Source organism: Tasmannia lanceolata, unplaced genomic scaffold (genome assembly GCF_043159265.1).
Source record: "Tasmannia lanceolata isolate RefF3 unplaced genomic scaffold, GAP_Taslan_0.1 ptg000008l, whole genome shotgun sequence".
Lineage (NCBI taxonomy): Eukaryota > Viridiplantae > Streptophyta > Magnoliopsida > Canellales > Winteraceae > Tasmannia > Tasmannia lanceolata.
In genome coordinates, this window is record NW_027518685.1 from 61682871 (window position 1) to 61701268 (window position 18398).

Below are 18398 nucleotides of genomic sequence, written 5' to 3' on the forward strand. Positions count from 1 at the left end.
ACTAGCTTAATAGAAGTTCTTACCAGATTTGTAGCACCGCGGGGTGTCCCCGAGCTGCCTGCTTAATGGCAGTCGTATGGTTCAACAAGATCTATAGCATGTGTGCATGGGATGGTTCATTGCATTTTTATTTGTTGATTGCATTGTCTATTTACTATTTTTCCCGGTTAGGAAAATAAGAGTTTTTATGTCATGCTGATTGTGGATTCATCTATACATCATGTTGCATTTAATCAATTGTGTTGGCATCTTGGTTTTTCGGCATGGTTACACTTGCTAAGTGTCTCTTGTGAGACTTGCTGAGTATTAAGCTCACTCCACTTCACGACACGTGCATGTAGACAAGACTGGTGTTGGTTGTGTATAGGAGGAGATGTAAAATCTCGACCCCAATCAGGAACTTTTAAGGTCTGCAAAGGACCGGGATATCATATCTCCCTGCTCCTTAGGATCTGTGAATCCTTGAGCATGGTATTCATACTTTGCTAACTAAGGACTAATATGTAACGAATAACAGCACATCACACATACTCAATCATTTATTACCCATTAGATATCATGAAATTAAACCTTTATTAATATTAATGTGACAAGATATACGAAATTTACTGGCTTTTAGGACACTAACTATAACAAAAAATACAATGAAAAAAGTCCACCCAAATAACTTTGAAGAAAAGGAAACTCCGACATCTCTCCCAACCCATCTACAATCAAACAGAACAAAAAAACCAAAACTGAAAAGAAGGGTCAGCTCAAAGGCAATGAAAAACTAACAAAAAGACATTACCTCCTCCTTCTTCTTCTTCTTCATATGTCTGATGGACGGTGATCTTTCCCTTTCTTCCTAGCGATTCTTGCCAGGTTTCCAACAACCCTAACCCTCAGTGATAAATGTGGAGTGAAGTCGTTGCAATGGGAGAGATAGAGAGTTTGAGGGAGAAAATCCAGAGGAAAATCAAGGATATAGTTCCAGAGAGAGGGAATTTAGGCCTTTTTATGGATTTTCATTCCTTTTTTAGTTGATGCGAGATTGTCGATATGAGAGGCCATTAGGGATTTGCAAAATCTCACCAAGATTTCGGGGTTTATTCTCGCCCAAGGTTTTAAATTTCGGTTTCGGTACCGGTTTCGGACCCCACAATAATCGAAATTTCAACCGAAATTTTGAAATTTCGGCCGAAATCCGATGAAACCAAGAAAATAGTATTTTATTCAATATAAATTTTCGGTAATTTCGGTCGAAATTTCGGTAAACTATTAAATTAATTAAGAAAAAACAGGTTCCCATTGAGTTTGAGTCCTTTTTTTTTCGTTATGCCGCTCCGCGAGCAGAGCGATAGAATGAAGTGGGTTGTGGTCATGGTTTTAAATTTCAACTTAAATTTTGGATTTCGGTGGGGACCGAAACCGAAATTTCCCGAAATTGGAAATTTCGCAAAATTCAAAATTTCAACAGAAATTTCTGTAATTTTGGTCCGAAATTTCGAGAAAATGCCATTTTTTATTTTTAAAAAAAATTTTACAAAATTTCGGTGGGGTTCGAAATCGGTACCGAAAGCAAAATTTAAAACCTTGGCTGTGGTGATGTCGGAATTTGCACCTATTTGTATCTATTTAGTTATAAGTCCGCTAGTTTCTTTGATCCCACTTGGGTGAAATTTCGAAAAAATTGAAATTTCGATCGAAATTCCGAAATTTCGGATCAAATAAAATATTGTTTCTGGTTTATGTCATTTCGGTGTCGGTCTCCACCGAAATCCGAAATTGGACCAAAATTTCGGATTAAATTTCGGTCGAAATTTAAAACCATGTTCTCGCACCAAGATAAAGACGGGGAAATCTGCAACAAAGCGGCAAGATTTTCTCCCCGAGGCGTTAGAAAGCAAGGGATTTTATCGTTTTTTTTTTTGGAACGAATCGTCAGCGTGTGATATCAAGAAGGGTTATTATTAGAATCATAACCGAGGGGTGGGAAACGAAAAGCAGATTTAGCAGAGGGATGGAATAGGAAAAGAGGAAATACAGGATATACAGGGCCACGTGGCACACTCCCCTCCATGTGGGCTATTAGCTCAGTGGTAGCGCGCCCCTGATAATTGCGTCATTGTGCCTGGGCTGTTGATTCATGTAACAGGAGAAAGATTTCTCTTTCCTTAGCCGGAAAGATATGTGGCCATGAAAGAGGCAAAACCTACGGGCTTTCGGGGGTGAGTCTTGGTTCGGATGCCCGCCAAAGCTCCGTTTGTGGAGTATGTTATTATTTCAATTTCTTATCAACTTCCATGAATGATAAATCATAGGTCGAACAACAGAATCAGAAAAATTGGGTGCTATCATATACCTTTGTATCGGCTAAGGTGAGCTGGAGATAAGCGGACTCGAACCGCTGACATCCGCCAATTCTATTTTCAATGAAAATATTACTATAATCAAAGGGCAACTGGTCCGGGACAATGCCAAATGGAAAGAAGCGCATCTGTCCCAATGATCCGTGTGACTGAAGAGATTTTCTCTCTCGACGCCAAGAATGATTTATGTGTCCAGGTCGATCAGAGCTTCGGCTTGCTTCTCCCCCACCTTTTCTGCATTCTGGGGCCCGAGGTAAGCATCTGAACGAGAGGAAGGGTAATCATCGGAACCAAGAACGCCCAATTTAATGGAGGAATATGATACAATTCTAGACAATTTAATAGCATAAAAGGAAATAAATACCATTAGTTGTTAACAATTTATTCCGATTTTACATCTTATTTGAATCGCCACATCATAAATTAGTTGCCACGTAGACCTGAGGAAGGAAGGGGAGGGCTGCCACATCACCTTGAACATTGAAACAACCCTTCCTCCTTATAATATATAGATTAGATTATTAGATTTATAATTGAATATTATAAAATTTTAATTATTTGCTTTGGGACAGGTGTTACACTTAGAGATAAATATGGGAATAAATAAAGATAAGATTTGGGGAGAGATAATCCTAATAGACTATGCTGCCTAATTTAGGCCACTACCTAATCGACAAACCAGGCCAGTAGTCCAATGAAGGGATGGATCTGATATATTCTAACAGGAACATGCATGCCTGTTAGAAAAAAAAAAGGGGTTACACAAGTGGTTGCCGAACGGATCAATGGACAACAAGTTGTGGATCATATCCACGTGGCACATGGTGGCCCAAAAGGTGGCCTTAGGGAAAGAAACAAAATCCATTGTCTTTTTTGGCATTTTCCTACCGGAAATTGGAGGCTCAAAAAGTGACTTCAAGTAAAGAAACAAAAATCCGTTGTTTTTTAGCATTTTTCGGAAGCAAGTAGGAATGGGAGTGCATCCCGTGAACGTCCATTAAAAGTCCGCATTAAAAGTCCATGTTTGGCACGGAGTAAGATTTTAAGGGGATATTTGTCTATTACAGCCGCTCAAAGTGTCCTTGGATGCTTCAACTATGAGATGAGTGACTATTCATCTCTCTCGGGCCAAGCCCGAAGGCTAATCATTTAAAGAACTAAACACGAGGACAGTCTGGCTAATAGAGTCGTGTGGTGTTGGCATACACTTTAGGGTTTGGGTTTTTTCGGTCGACCAGAGACTAATCATTTAAAGAACTAAACACGATGACAGTCTGGCTAATAGAGTCGTGTGGTGTTGGCATACACTTTAGGGTTTGGGTTTTTTCGGTTGACCAGAGAGAGAGGAGCTGAACTTGGCTAAGGAGACAACATGCCTCTAAAGGACATTGATTGAGAGAAGTAAGTATTGATATTGTTAATTTTTTTATTTCATTTGTCAATTGATTTTAGACATTATGCTTTCTTTTTATACGTAGGCTCTTCTTCAAAGATGGCTCGAGGGCCTACTGCCGCGGCTTCGACATGTAGAGATTAGAGAATCGTGTCATGAGAGTCTAAAAACACTATCTTCAAACTCTGTCCGATGTAAATATAATCTGTGAGTTTTTGTATTTATTATAAGTTATTACTGCGTGCATATTTGTTTAACTTGAATCGAATTTTTGTTAAAAAAAAATCAATGAATGACTCAAGAAAAGCATATGTTCTTTCTAAAGTCAAGAGTGCTAGAGAAAAGAAAGAACAAGTTAAAGACGTTAGCCCAGGCAGCGGGTCATACTCCAGCGGCTCAGGCTGGTGTTCGACTAGATTACATACCTGTGAAATAGTACTAGTAGATGTGCTAGTACCGACGCTCGCGTACGCGAATTTAATTTACTTATCTCCTTACCAATTGCATTAAAATATACCATATAGATTATAATTTTTACAATCCAAAGAATCAGTGAGACTGGTAAACAAAATCGGGCAAAGAATTAGATGCCCACCAGTGTAAGCTCGAAGTCTACTGCGTGGTTGAACGGGAAAAAGGTAATTAACTTTTTATGGGATTTGCTAGCGTCCATTGCAGAAGGCTTTTTGCGGATGGTTTGTTGCATCTAATAGGAGCCACAGAGTGAATGAAGATAAAATCTGCTGAAAAGTGAGCCTCTGTGGCTGTTGTCAGATGCAACAGACCATCCGCGAAACACCTTCTGCGATGGACGCTAGCAAATCCCACTTTTTATTATTGTCCGACTTTTTTACACTTTTCAAAATTTGATGTTAAAATATTAACTCAAATGTCAGATGGAAACAAAAGGGAGGACCAAACCAGTACTGGCGTCAATTCGTAAGTTTTATAAATTTATTTGTGTTAGGGGCAGTGTAAGTTTTTTAAGTTTATTTTCCCGTGGCCAAATCCTTATACTATATATAAATCGTGCATCATGGGTTATTTTCTTCCTCCCTTCTGCCTATATTCCATCCATGTTGTTAGTTTGAGAATGAATGAATTAATGTTAAAAGTAATGTTTTTGCTTTTGCAAATTAATGATACTGTCATTATATGCGATACACTTGTGTTATGTTCTTCAAACACCACTCTCAAGGTTCTTCGACTTCAGACATGGTTTTGTTTTTTTTTTTTCCATCTTATTCTACTAACTGATTTAATCTATTGAGTCAAAACGAGGTCTACTTGTTTCTGGCGAATCTGAGAAGGTATATTTTATAGTTTACATTGACTTTCTTCTTATTTTGTTAGCTTCATATTAATACTATTTTTCATAGATGTAGATGTATATAAGTTTAATGGCTCATTCCTTCTTTACAGTTTCTGGCCTCTTCTATTTGATGTGACCTTTAGAATCAAGAGCAACCATTCATCAACAAAGTAACACAAGGGAACCGATCAAAAAAAAAGTAACACAAGGGCAAGTTTGAATTTGCAAGGGGAGCTTCATTCCACTCTGACTTGATTATTAGATGATATAGAAGCTAATATTAGAAGAAGTTTTCACCTTACAAAGATGAGGTGGATCTTCAAGTCAAGAGATGGTTAGCATTGTGTGTACACATCTAAATGTTATTCAGTGATGTTCCATAGTTTAGTTTTAGCATTTGAGCCATGTGAGAGGCAATGCCTAGGCAACATGTGTGTAAGTACATAAATGTGTTTAGTATTTGCAAGCTCGGAGAGCACTCTTTACATTGTAGAAGAGTCATATGCAAATATAGATAGGTTACAAATCAAAGATTCCAACCAGTACTTCCGTGAAATGATCCATTGCCATCAATTGGGTTCAACCGGGTTCAACTAGACATAAGTAATTAAGTGTATAGACATAATTATAGGAAATGGATTGCAATGCATTGCACGTGCATTTAAATATTCATGAACTGACTTAGTACAAACTCCGAATAACAAAACTATAGAAAAATTCTATTCAATAAGAATATGAATATAAAGACATGGCTAATTTGCCTCTTTTCTTTGTTGTTCATTATGGTTTCTATAGTGGTTATGTGTCTTGTGGTTTTTTTTGTTTTGATCTTGATTTGCCTAGGATACAAATGGTTTTCAAGCTGAATATGATTAGTTCACATATGATCTTATTGTTGCAGACATTTGGGATCCTTTTTGGCCTAAAGTCATTCCAATCAGGCTATGTTGCGTTATCATCTAAGTTGTAGGAATACTTTAGTATTGACTATGATAGGGTGATCCCACCTTTGATTGATCAAAACCATTCATTTTATAGACCTTGCTTTCTTTAGGCCCTGTATGTTTTTTTATTTTGAGAACTGATTGAGAGTCAAAACTAACTATTAGAGTCAAAATAATGTTTAATTTTCAGTCCAATAATTACTTTTGCTGTCACATTCGGTTCTGAAAATCTAAAACTACAAACTGAAACTAAATTGAAACATTTTTTGTACAATATTATACTGAACACGTCGATTGTTCAATAATTGGTCTGCTCTACCAATCCATTGATGGATAACCATCCGAAAATCACACTGGCTAGATAACATTATGCTTTCTTTTTAAACGCAGGCTTTTCTTCAAAGATGGCTCGAGGGCCTACTGCCGCGGCTTCGACATGTAGTTGGACTCAATCTTTCCACAACTTAGCGTTCAACGAGTACAGCTAGACAATTAATGTCTGGACGAAGAATTTATCTACCTTCGTAGGGACATTGGTCAAGACGGGGGAAATTATTCCCTTATTTACTAGAGATTAGAGAATCGTCTCATGAGAGTCTAAAGACACTATCTTCAGACCCTGTCAGATGTAAATATAGTCTGAGTGTTTATTATAAGTTATTACTGCGTGCATATTTGTTTAACTTAATCGATTTTTTGTAAAAAAAAAAAAATCAATGGATGACTCAAGAAAAGCAAACGTTCTTTCTAAAGTCAACAAGTGCTAGCAAAAAAGAAAGAACAAGTTGAAGACGTTAGCCCAGGCAGCGAGTCATACTCCAGCGGCTCAGTCTGGTGTTCGACTAGATTACATACCTGTCAAACAGTACTAGTAGATGTGTCAACATTGGGCTACTACCAACGCTCGCGTACCTGAATTTAATTTACTTTTTTCCTTACCAATTGCATTAAAAAAAACCATATAGATTATAATTTGGAAAAATTATTAAAAAAAATGCAAAGTTTTACTTATATTGTGAACAATGGGTAGGGATTTTAAATTTATAAAAGATGGGCTATCAGGTATGAAATTTTGGGTTTTAGGACAAATATACCCCCTTGCTTTTCCCACCACTTTTTGAGCTCTAATCCCTATGTATTCTCACCCTACCCATTTGACCTTTTTGTTTTCTTTTTTCCTAAGCTTTTCCAACGTGAAAACTCCATTGGCAAGTTATCTAAGCTCCATTGCCATTGTAGTTTCCAAAAAAAAAAAACTCCATTGCCAACGTTTCCAAGCTCCATTGCCATTGTAGTGTTGAAAAAATACTCCATTTGCAACGTGATAAAGCTCCATTGCCATTTTAGTTTTGGAAAAAAAAACTCCATTGCCAACGTGATAAAGCTCTGTTTCTACTGGTTTCCGTAGGATTTCCGATGTTTGTTTCGGACTTCCGACTCGGAAGTCCGAACCAACCTTCGGATTTCCGATGGAAATCAGTCAATTTGCCATTTCTACTGGCTTCCATTCGAAAGTCCGACCATTGGTTCGGACTTTCGACTCAGAGTTTAAGGTAGGGTTCCCTAGTGGTTTCGGGGTATAAAACGTGGTTCCCTAGTGGTTCCGGCGTAGAAAATGTGGTTCCCTATTGGTTCCGGGGTATAAAATGTGGTTCCCTAGTGGTTCCGGGGTAGAAAATGTGGTTCCCTAGTGGTTCCGGTGTCGAAAATGCGGTTCCCTAGTGGTTCCGTGGTACAAGATGCGGTTCCCTAGTGGTTCTGTGGTACAAGAGTTGTTCCCTAGTGGTTCCGGGGTATAAAATGTGGTTCCTTAGTGGTTTCAAGGTTTAAGATGTGGTTCCCTAGTGGTTCTGGGGTATAAAATGTGGTTCCCTAGAGGTTCCGGGGTATAAAATCTGGTTCTCTAGTCGTTCCGGGGTAGAAAATGTGGTTCCCTAGTGGTTCCGTAGTATAAGATGTGGTTCCTTAGTGGTTCCGGGGTAGAAAATGTGGTTCCCTAGTGGTTCCGGGGTAGAAAATGGTGGTTCCCTATTGGTTCCGAGATATTAAATGTGGCTCCCTAGTGGTTTTTGGGTAGAAAATGTCGTTCCCTAGTGGTTCCAAGGTATAAAATGTGGTTCCCTAGTGGTTCCGTGGTATAAGATGTAGTTCCCTAGTGGTTCGGGGGTATAAAATGTGGTTCCGGGGTATAAAATTTGGTTCCCTAGTGGTTCCGTGGCATAAGATATGATTCCCTAGTGGTTTCGGGGTATAAAATGTGGTTCCCTAGTAGTTCCGGGGTAGAAAATGTGGTTCCCTAGTTGTTTCGTGGTATAAGATGTGGTTCCCTAGTGGTTCCGAGGTATAAAATGTGGTTCCCTAGTGGTTCCGAGGTATAAAATATGGTTCCCTAGTGGTTCAGGGGTATAAAATGTGGTTCCCTAGTAGTTCCGGGGTATAAAATGTGGTTCAGAAGTCCCCGTCGGACTTTCGAATATTTATTCGGACTTCCGAATATAATCAAGAAGCATAACCCATTCTAATGTCTCTGTTCTTCCGAACAATTATTCAGACTTCTGAATTTAAGCCAGAAGGATACCCCATTGTTCTGTCTCAGTTCGGACTTCCGAAATTCGGTTCGGAAGTCCGAGTCGGACTTTCGAACAATGATTCAGACTTCCGAATCAAAGCCAGAAGAATACCCCATTCAACTATTTCCCTTTGGACTTCCGACTTTTGGTTCAGAAGTCAGATTCGGGCTTTCGAAACTATATTCGGACTTCCAAGCGAGTTCAAAAATGGCAAAAATTAATTCCCATGTGCTTAGAAAACCAATGACACAGTCATGAGCACTTTTACAAGCAATTTCATACTATTAGAATACTTGAACCACAAGTAGCACTCTTGGAACCATAATTTAGACTCTTGGAACCACTTAACACCTCAGAACAACTATAATAGGGTTCTGAAGTAGTTCGGGGGCCAATGTAATGGTTCCAAAAGGTTTAAAACACTCATGATCAGGTTCAAAACCAATGTCATACTATTAAAATGTCTCAATCACAAGTAGCACTCTTGGAACCATCATTTAGACTATTGGAACCACTTAACACCTCGGAACAACTATAATATGGTTCCCAAGTGGTTTCGGAGCCTATGTAATGGTTCCAAAAGGTTTAAAACACTCATGATCAGTTTTAAAATACTATTAGAATGTCCCAATCACAAGTAGCACTCTTGGAACCATCATTTTGACTCTTGGAACCACTTAACACCTCAGAACAACTATAATATGGTTCCCAAGTGGTTCCGGAGCCTATTTAATGGTTCCAAAAGGTTTAAAACACTCATGATCAGTTACAAAATACTATTAGAATGTCTTAAACACAAGTAGCACTCTTGGAACCATCATTTAGACTCTTGGAACCACTTAACACCTCGAAACAACTATAATATGGTTCCCAAGTGGTTCCGGAGCCTATGTAATGGTTCCAAAAGGTTTAAAACAATCATGATCAGTTTCAAAATACTATTAAAATGTCTCAATCACAAGTAGCACTCTTGGAACCACCATTTAGACTATTGGAACCACTTAACACCTCGGAACAACTATAATATGGTTCCCAAGTGGTTCTAGAGCCTATGTAATAGTTCTAAAAAGTTTAAAACACTCATGATCAGTTTCAAAATACTATTAGAATGTCTCAATCACAAGTAACACTCTTGGAACCATCATTTAGACTCTTGGAACCACTTAACACCTCGGAACAACTATAATATGGTTCCCAAGTGGTTCCGGAACCTATGTAATTGTTCCAAAAGATATAAAATACTCATGATCAGTTTCAAAACCAATTTCAAACTATTAGAATGTCTCCATCACAAGTACCACTCTTGGAACCATAATTTAGACTCTTGGAACCACTTAACACTTCGGAACAACTATAATATGGTTCCCACGTGGTTCCTTAGACTATGTAATATTTTCAAAATATTTAAAACACTCATGATCAGTTTTAAAACTAATTTCATACTATTATAATGTCCCAATCACAAGTAGCACTCTTGGAACCATAATTTAGACTCTTTGAACCACTTAACACCTCGGAACAACTATAATATAGTTCCCAAGTGGTTCCGGAGCCTATGTAATGGTTCCAAAAGGTTTAAAACACTCATGATCAGTTTGAAAATACTATTATAATGTCCCAATCACAAGTAGCACTCTTGGAACCATCATTTAGACTCTTGGAACCACTTAACACCTCGGAACAACTATATTATGGTTCCCAAGTGGTTCCAGAACCTATGTAATGGTTCCAAAAGGTTTAAAACACTTGTGATCAGTTTCAAAACCAATTTCATACTATTAGAATATCCCCATTACAAGTACCACTCTTGGAACCACTTAACACCTCGGAACAACTATAATATGGTTCCCAAGTGGTTCCGGAGACCATGTAATTCTTCCAAAATGTTTAAAATACTTATGATCAGTTTTAAAACCAATTTCATACTATTATAATATCCTAATCACAAGTAGCACTCTTGAAACCATAATTTAGACTCTTCGAACCACTTAACACCTCGGAACAACTACACTATGGTTCCCTAGTGGTTCTGGGGCCTATGTAATGGTTCCAAAGGTTTAAAACACTCATGATCAGTTTCAAAACCAATTTCATACTATTAGAATGTCCCCATTACAAGTACCACTCTTGGAACCATAATTTAGACATACTTGGAGCTATGTTTATCACCCAAGTAGTTTAGTAAGTAATGGTATTTTTTTCCAAAGAACAATGGCTGTTTTTTACGTTGGCAATTGCTGTTTTTCATCAACCCAGGTATTGGCAATGGTTGTTTCTCACGTTGGAACTTGCTTGGCGAAGAAGAAAGAAAAGAAAAGGTGGTAGGTGAAATAGCTTAGGGATTAGAGCCTACATAGTTGGTAGGAAAAGCAAGGGGGGTATTTTCATCCTAAATGGTCTATTTTCGTACCTGACAGCCCTTTTTATAGATTTGAAATGTCCACCATTTGTTCACAATTTAGCATAAACTTTGCATTTTTTTAATGATTTTCCCTTATAATTTTTACAATCCAAATAATCAGTGAGACTAGTAAACAAAATGGGGCAAAGATAGATGCCCACAAGTGTAAGCTCGAAGTCTACTGCGTGGTTGCAGGAGAAAAAGGTAATTTAACTTTTTATGGGATTTGCTAGCATCCATCGCCGAAGGGTTTTCGCGGATGGTCTGTTGCATCTGACAGCAGCCACAGAGTGAATGAAGACAAAATTTGCTGAAAAGTGAGCATCTGTGGCTGCTTTCAGATGCAACAGACCATCCGCAAAATGCCTTCTGTGATGGACGCTAGCAAATCCCACTTTTTATTGTCTGACTTTTTTACACTCTTCAAAATTTGATGTTAAAATATTAACTCAAATGTTGCAAAGGTGAATACAGAGGCGGGAAGATGGAAGTCTTCCCGATCGGATGGAAATAAAAGGGGGGGGACCAACCCAGTACTACCATCAATTCGTAAATTTTATAAATTTATTTGTGTGTTAGGGGCAGTGTAAGTTTTATAAGTTTATTTTTCTGTCGTCAAATCCTTATATACTTATTATATATAAAGCGAGAATCAGGGTTAATTTCTTCCTCCCTTTTGCATTAATTCCTTCTGCGTCCTGTACATCTTCTGTTCAAACTTTCGTCCTTATTTGGTCTCTACAATTCCTCTTATATCCAATTCCAGCAGGGCTTTTTTGTCATTGCAACATATATTTACTTTTTGTACATGCGTCCAAACAAAACGACAGTTGTCATCTACCTTGTCGTTTACTGCAGGAAAAAAGTGAAAAAAGAGAGAAAACAATTCCGAAAAAACAATAGACAACTAAAAAAGAAATTTTACTCAATTTTCGCAGCAAAATATAGGAGAAAATTTCGCGATATTTTTTGAAAAGGAAAATCTCTCTCTCTCCCTCTCTCTCTCTCTCTCTCTCTCTCTCTCTCTCTCTCTCTCTCTCTCCATATTTTCGATTTCACGAACCTTCGATTGACCTTTAACTGAATCAAGTACTTAGGTAGTGGAGTAGGTGAAGTTGTGACCGAACCACTGTACATCGTTGCGTAGTCTCCTTACTCTCCCTCTCCTCTCTGATGGTGTATTGATAATCTCTTTCGTTTACTTGAGTATATTTTGAACAAGGATTATAAATAATTAGATTAATTTCATATCTACTTGTAGTTTAAAAGAAAAGTTTTTTAAAAACACCCAATTCACCCCCCTCTTGCGTTGCCCTTTGGGATTTCACTTGGTATTAGAGCACTAAGCTCTTATAGAGATTTTTTATCCAAAAATATATAAGAGAAAGATCAATGGCAACTAATAGCCCCTCTACATCCAACCCCTTTCTGGTAGCTCCTCCAGGTATGCCGAATGTCAAACTTCAAATAGACCCCCATATTTTAATGGACTAAACTATGTATATTGGAAAATTAGAATGTCATTTTATCTTAAATCCATTTATTTTGAAATATGGGGACTAATTGAAGAAGGGTATATTGAACCTACGACGGAAAGAAAAACTTGGAGTACCGCGGATAAAAAAAAGGCTACATTGGATGTTAACGGAGTGACACAACTCTTTTGTGCACTATCTCCCGAGGAATTCAATAGAGTCTCAAATTGTAAGACGGCAAGAGACATATGACCACTCTTGAGACAACCCATAAAGGGACAACTCAAGTTAAAATGTCTAAGGTTAATATGTTGATTAGTGATTTTGAAGCCTTTGAAATGCATGAAAGTGAATCTATCTCCGATATGTTCACTAGGTTTACTAACATTATTAATGAGTTGAATGCATTAGGAAAGACTTATACAAATTATGAGTTGGGTCAAAGACTTCTTAGATGCTTCCTGGATACTTGGGATCCAATGATCGTGGCAATTGAACAATCAAAGGACTTGGATACCCTACAACTTGATGACCTCATGGGAAACCTCATCACCCATGAGATGAAGATGAAAAAGAGGGAAAGCAAAAGAAAAATCGAGAAAGAAGAATCAAGGAAGAAGGATGTAGCTTTTAAGGCTAAGGTGGATAGTGAGGATGAAGAAAGAGACAAAGAGTTAAGTCTTGAAAACTTAACTTCAGAGATGGCTCTCCTCACCAAAAGGATTAGTAGATTTGGGAGATTCAATTGAAAGAATAGAAATGCTAGAAGGAGCAAATCCCCAAAAAGAGACAAAGATAAAAGAAGAAGAGATAAAGATGATGATCCGGTCCAGTGCAACGAATGCGGCAAAGAGGAAAACATTCGTCCCAAATGCCCTCTTCTAAAGAAGGACAATGATAGAAGAAGAAGAAGAAGAGCTTTAGTGCAAATTGAGACGGCTTGAGTGATTCATCTGAGAGCTACTCAAGTGGAGATGAAAAGTCAAATTATGTTTGTTACATGGCAAGCGATTCCTCAAAACTAAATGTAAGTCAAATTTGAGATTCATTTCTTCAAAATAGTGATAGTGATAGTAATAGTGGTAGTGAAAATGATGATGAAAATGAAAAACCTACCATGGAAGAATTAATAGAAACATGTCAAGAAGTTAAGGAAGCATTACTTCTTGAAGTTTTCAAAAGTCAAAAATTGAAAAAGTCTCTTGAAAAGATAACCAAGGACTTTGGGAACTTGAAGAGTGAACTTGATGAGAAATCTTTCTTAAATGATAAACTTGTTATGAAAAACACTCTACTAAGTGAAAAATATGAAAATCTTAGTTGTAAATTTGACCGCTTAAAAGAGGAAAATGATAAACTTTATGTTGATATTGAAAAACTATGTATTGAGAACAAAACATTAAATGTTGATTATGATAAACTTGTTCTCAAGCATTCATGTGGAAAGAACAAACTTGATGAGATCTTAGAGAGCAAGATTTCTATTGGAAAACGTGGTCTTGGCTACCAAGATTCCCAAAAGAAGGTTGCTCAAAAAAATAAGTTTGTTAAGTCCAAAACTTCATACACTAGTTTTAGATCATTTTCTCCTACATGTTGTTTTTGTGGATTACTTGGACATTATAACTATGCATGTAGATTTAGAAGGTCCTCTCACCTTGTTTGGGTGAAAAATAATAAGTCTTGTGGCACTAACATTGAAGGACCCAACATAGCTTGGGTACCTAAAACCAAGACTTAAATCCTATTTTGTAGGGGTGCTTGAGCTCAAGATCTACAACGGATAAATGGTACTTGGATAGTGGATGCTCAAGGCACTTGACAAGAGACCCCACAAAATTCTCTAGCATTGTCATGGAAGACATGTCACATTTGGAGACAATGGCAAAGGAAAAATCATGGCGGAAGGTACTATCAAATTCAAAGGCCTTAGTATTAAAAATGTTTTTCTTGTTGAATGACTTTATTTAAACTTGCTTAGTATTAGTCAACTATGCGATGTTGATTGTGAAGTTTTGGTTAAAAATAACAAGTGCATAGTTAAGAAAGAAAATGAGAGCAAAGTTAAATTTGTAGCGGCTAGAGATGGAAGTGTATATTCATTGGTCCTAGAAGAGCTTGATGACCAAAAAGTGAAATGTCTTTCTACCTTGGAAGACAATTCATGGATTTGGCACAAAAGGCTAGGCCATGCTAATATGGACTTCATGTCTAGGCTTGCTTCTAAGGAGATAGTTAAAGGACTACCTAAGTTGAAATATGAAAATAATCTTGTATGTAGAGGTTGTCAACTAGGTAAACAACATAAAGACTCCTTTAAGCCTAAGAATATCATCTCTACTTCTAGGCCATTACAATTATTGCATATGGATTTGTTTGGTCCTATGAAGATTTGTAGTCTTAATGGTAGAAGATATATTTTTGTTATTGTAGATGATTATTCTCGATTTACATGGATTTCTTTTCTTGCATCTAAAGATGAAACATTTAAAAAAATTTGTACTTTGTGTAACAAATTGCAAGTAGAAAAGGGATGTAAGATTTCCAAAATTAGAAGTGACCATGGAACTGAATTTGAAAACATTCACTTTAGCACATATTGTAAAGAGCATGGAATTGATCACAACTTGTCCACTCCTAGAACCCCACAACAAAATGGTGTAGTTGAAAGAAAGAATAGGGTTCTTCAAGAAATGGCTAGGTCTATGCTTCATAATAAAAATTTGCCTAGAATCTTTTGGGCCGAAGCCGTTAATATGGCTTGCTATGTAATTAACAGAGTCATGATTAGGCCCCATACACATAAGACACCTTGTGAGCTTTGGAATGATAGAAAATCTAATATTAAGTACTTTAAGGTGTTTGGTTGTAAATGCTATGTATTGAATGTCAAAGATAACCTTCACAAATTTGATGCCAAATCCGATGAAGGTATATTCCTTGGAGACTCAACAAGAAGTAAATCATATAAAGTATTCAATAGGAGAACACTTTGTACTGAAAAAGTCATTCATGTGAAATTTGATGAACTTAGTGAAGAAATAAGAAACACACATGATGATGATGATGATGATGATTATGAAGTAAACCCCCAAAACACAAACCAAAATGAAGATGAAAATGAAGTGCAAGTTGAAAATATTAGTGAGACTTTAGAGACATTAGGATTAGAAAGTCCTCCTAAGGAGATTGATGATCAAGGGAAAGGGAAAAGGATTTTATCCAATCACCCAAGTACCCAAATCATTGGTGATACCTCTCAATGAGTTAAAACTAGGTCCCACTATAGGAATGTTTGTGAGTTTGCCGCCTTTTTGTCAAACATTGAGCCCAAAAATATAAATGAGGCCGAAAAAGATGAATTTTGGATTATTGCCATTGAAAATGAACTAAATCAATTTGAAAGAAACAAAGTTTGGAAATTAGTTCCTAGACCTAGAGACCACCCAGTAATCGGTACTAGGTGGGTCTATAGAAATAAGTTAGATGAATAAGGGGAGATACAAAGGAATAAAGCTCAATTAGTAGCCCAAGGTTACAATAAAGAATAAGGTATCGATTATGATGAGACATTTGCACCTGTTGCCTGGTTAGAGGTCAGGATGCTTCTTGCATTTGCTTTTCATAAAGACTTCAAGTTATATCAAATGGATGTCAAGAGTGCATTCCTAAATAGGTTTATCAAGGAGGAAGTTTATGTTCAACAACCTCCCGGTTTTGAAGATTTTAAATTCCCTAACCATATCTATAAGTTGGACAAAGCCCTATATGGACTAAAGCAAGCTCCTAGAGCTTGGTATGATAGGGTTAGTTCCTTCTTATTAAACAAGGGCTTTGATATGGGCAAGTTTGACAAAATCCTTTTCATCAAAAGAGAAGGAGATAACATACTCATTGTGCAAGTCTATGTTGATGATACCATCTTTGGATCAACAAATGAGAGTATATGTAAAGAGTTTGCTTAATGCATGCAAAATGAATTTGAAAATAGCATGATGGGAGAACTCAAATATTTCCTAGGTATACAAATTCATCAATTGAGAAATGGCATATTCATAAATCAAGAAAAGTATACAAGAGAATTGCTTAAAAGGTTTGGGATGGATAGTTCTCCAACAAAGGCTACACCCATGAGCACATCCACCAAACTGAGGAAAAATGATATTGGCCCATCTGTTGATCAAAAGAAATATAGGCGCATGATAGGGAGTTTACTGTATTTGACTGCTAGCCATCCTAACATTATGTTTAGTATTTGCTTGTGTGCTAGATTTCAGTCCGACATTAGGGAATCCAATTTGCGTGCTGTCAAAAGAATATTCAAGTATCTTAAGGGGACTCCTAGTCTAGGTTTATGGTTTGAAACTTCTAAAGAATTTAACCTAGTAGGGTATCCAGATGCTGACTTTGCCGGATGTAGAGTTGATAGGAAAAGCACTAATGGCACTTGTAATTTTTAAGTAGATCCCTTGTATCTTGGTTTAGTAAGCAAAATTCAGTTGCCCTGTCTACCACTGAGCTGAATATATTGTAGTCGGGGCGTGTTGCGTACAAATCCTTTGGATGAGGAACACCTTAGAAGACTATGGTCTCAAATTTGATTGTGTTCTAATTCAATGTGATAATACAACTGCAATCAATCTAACCAAGAACTCAATCCAACACTCGGACTAAGCACATTGAGATTAGACATCATTTTCTTAGAGATCATTCACAAAAATGAGATATATCTATTGAATACATTAATACAAATGATCAACTTGCCGATATATTCACTAAACCACTAAGTGGAGAAAGATTTTGTGATCTTAAAAGTGGTTTGAACATATGGACACTTAATCAAGTAAAAAAATTTGAATGAACTATTGAATGTCTATATATATATATATATATATATATATATATATATATATATATATATATATATATATATGACATTCAATATATATAGACATTCAATATAGACATTGAATTGTGTTCCAATTCAATATATATATATATACTATGTACTTGATTGAATGTGTGATACTGAATGCATGGTTATGATGTCAACCATAAACTTAAAAGCTACTCAATTGGTACTCTAAGCCTTTTTACTTGTTAAGAGGGAGACAGTACCTTCACTTGTTAATTAAAACATCTAATCATTTGGCTATATGCCTCAAGACCATGAACATGTCTACTTGCTTCAGTGTGCTATACTTATATAGGCATGTAGTTAGTTATTTAGGGGGAGAAAAGATTTCAAAGAAGAAAGAACAAAAGAAAGGAGAATTTCCATATGTAATATCTTTCCCCATTCTTTTTTATGTGACTAAAGGGCGAGAAGTATGATAAATTAATTATGTTCATGCATGCACATAATCACATCTTATGAACCATGCATATGATTCCTCTAAGTCAATATACATAGCTCTACATATGCTTATCTCATGCTAAAGGTTATGTTCTAAACTCATGCATATTTTCTTGAAAAATTAAGATTATAATAAGCATATATTGGGGGGAGGCACAATTTACATATTTGTTTTATTAAGGGGGAGCCTCCACCCCCATAATCAATTTAGGTTTCTCATCATCAAAAATGGGGAGAATGTAAGCCCAAGGGTACATCCCACTAAGGTTTTGATGATCAACAAACTCAAATTGATGGTAGTTAGCTAATGGCTTCTCTAGTGTTGTGATTTAGATAGGATACATCAATATCAACACTCGAAGCTAGAAGATCGAGGGCTCACCTTGGAGAAAGTCAATAATTGGTGGTGCTCCTACAACTCTTAAAGTTCATCAAAGAATCGAGGGATCCACAAGTGAGAGAGTGTAGACACCCCATTTTGACTGTGCCCTGCAACTCCATGTTTTGTGCTTAACTTTTCCAAATCAGTGCGTTAGGACCCCAAATTACACCCTAGGCTAGCTTAGGGTCCCACCAAGGTCCCTGTGAATTTTCGT

The 18398-nt window shown here is 36.9% G+C and overlaps 2 long non-coding RNA genes across 3 annotated transcripts; one reads left to right on the forward strand and one right to left on the reverse strand.

Moving 5' to 3' along the window:
* Positions 1–554: 554 nt before the first annotated feature.
* On the reverse strand, positions 555–3150 carry LOC143883705 (uncharacterized). Its single transcript, XR_013252488.1, has 2 exons — positions 2716–3150; positions 555–2612 (listed from the first exon to the last, which is right to left on the reverse strand). It is a non-coding gene; the product is annotated as an uncharacterized LOC143883705 (long non-coding RNA).
* A 214-nt stretch (positions 3151–3364) lies between these two features.
* On the forward strand, positions 3365–6672 carry LOC143883706 (uncharacterized). 2 transcript variants are annotated; one of them, XR_013252490.1, is made up of 4 exons: positions 3365–3752; positions 3830–4382; positions 4641–5054; positions 5167–5805. It is a non-coding gene; the product is annotated as an uncharacterized LOC143883706 (long non-coding RNA). The 2 variants fall into 2 exon arrangements; XR_013252489.1 differs by lacking the exon at positions 5167–5805 and adding an exon at positions 6391–6672 and having other exon boundaries at positions 3377–3752; positions 4641–4683.
* The last annotated feature ends 11726 nt before the right edge of the window (positions 6673–18398 follow it).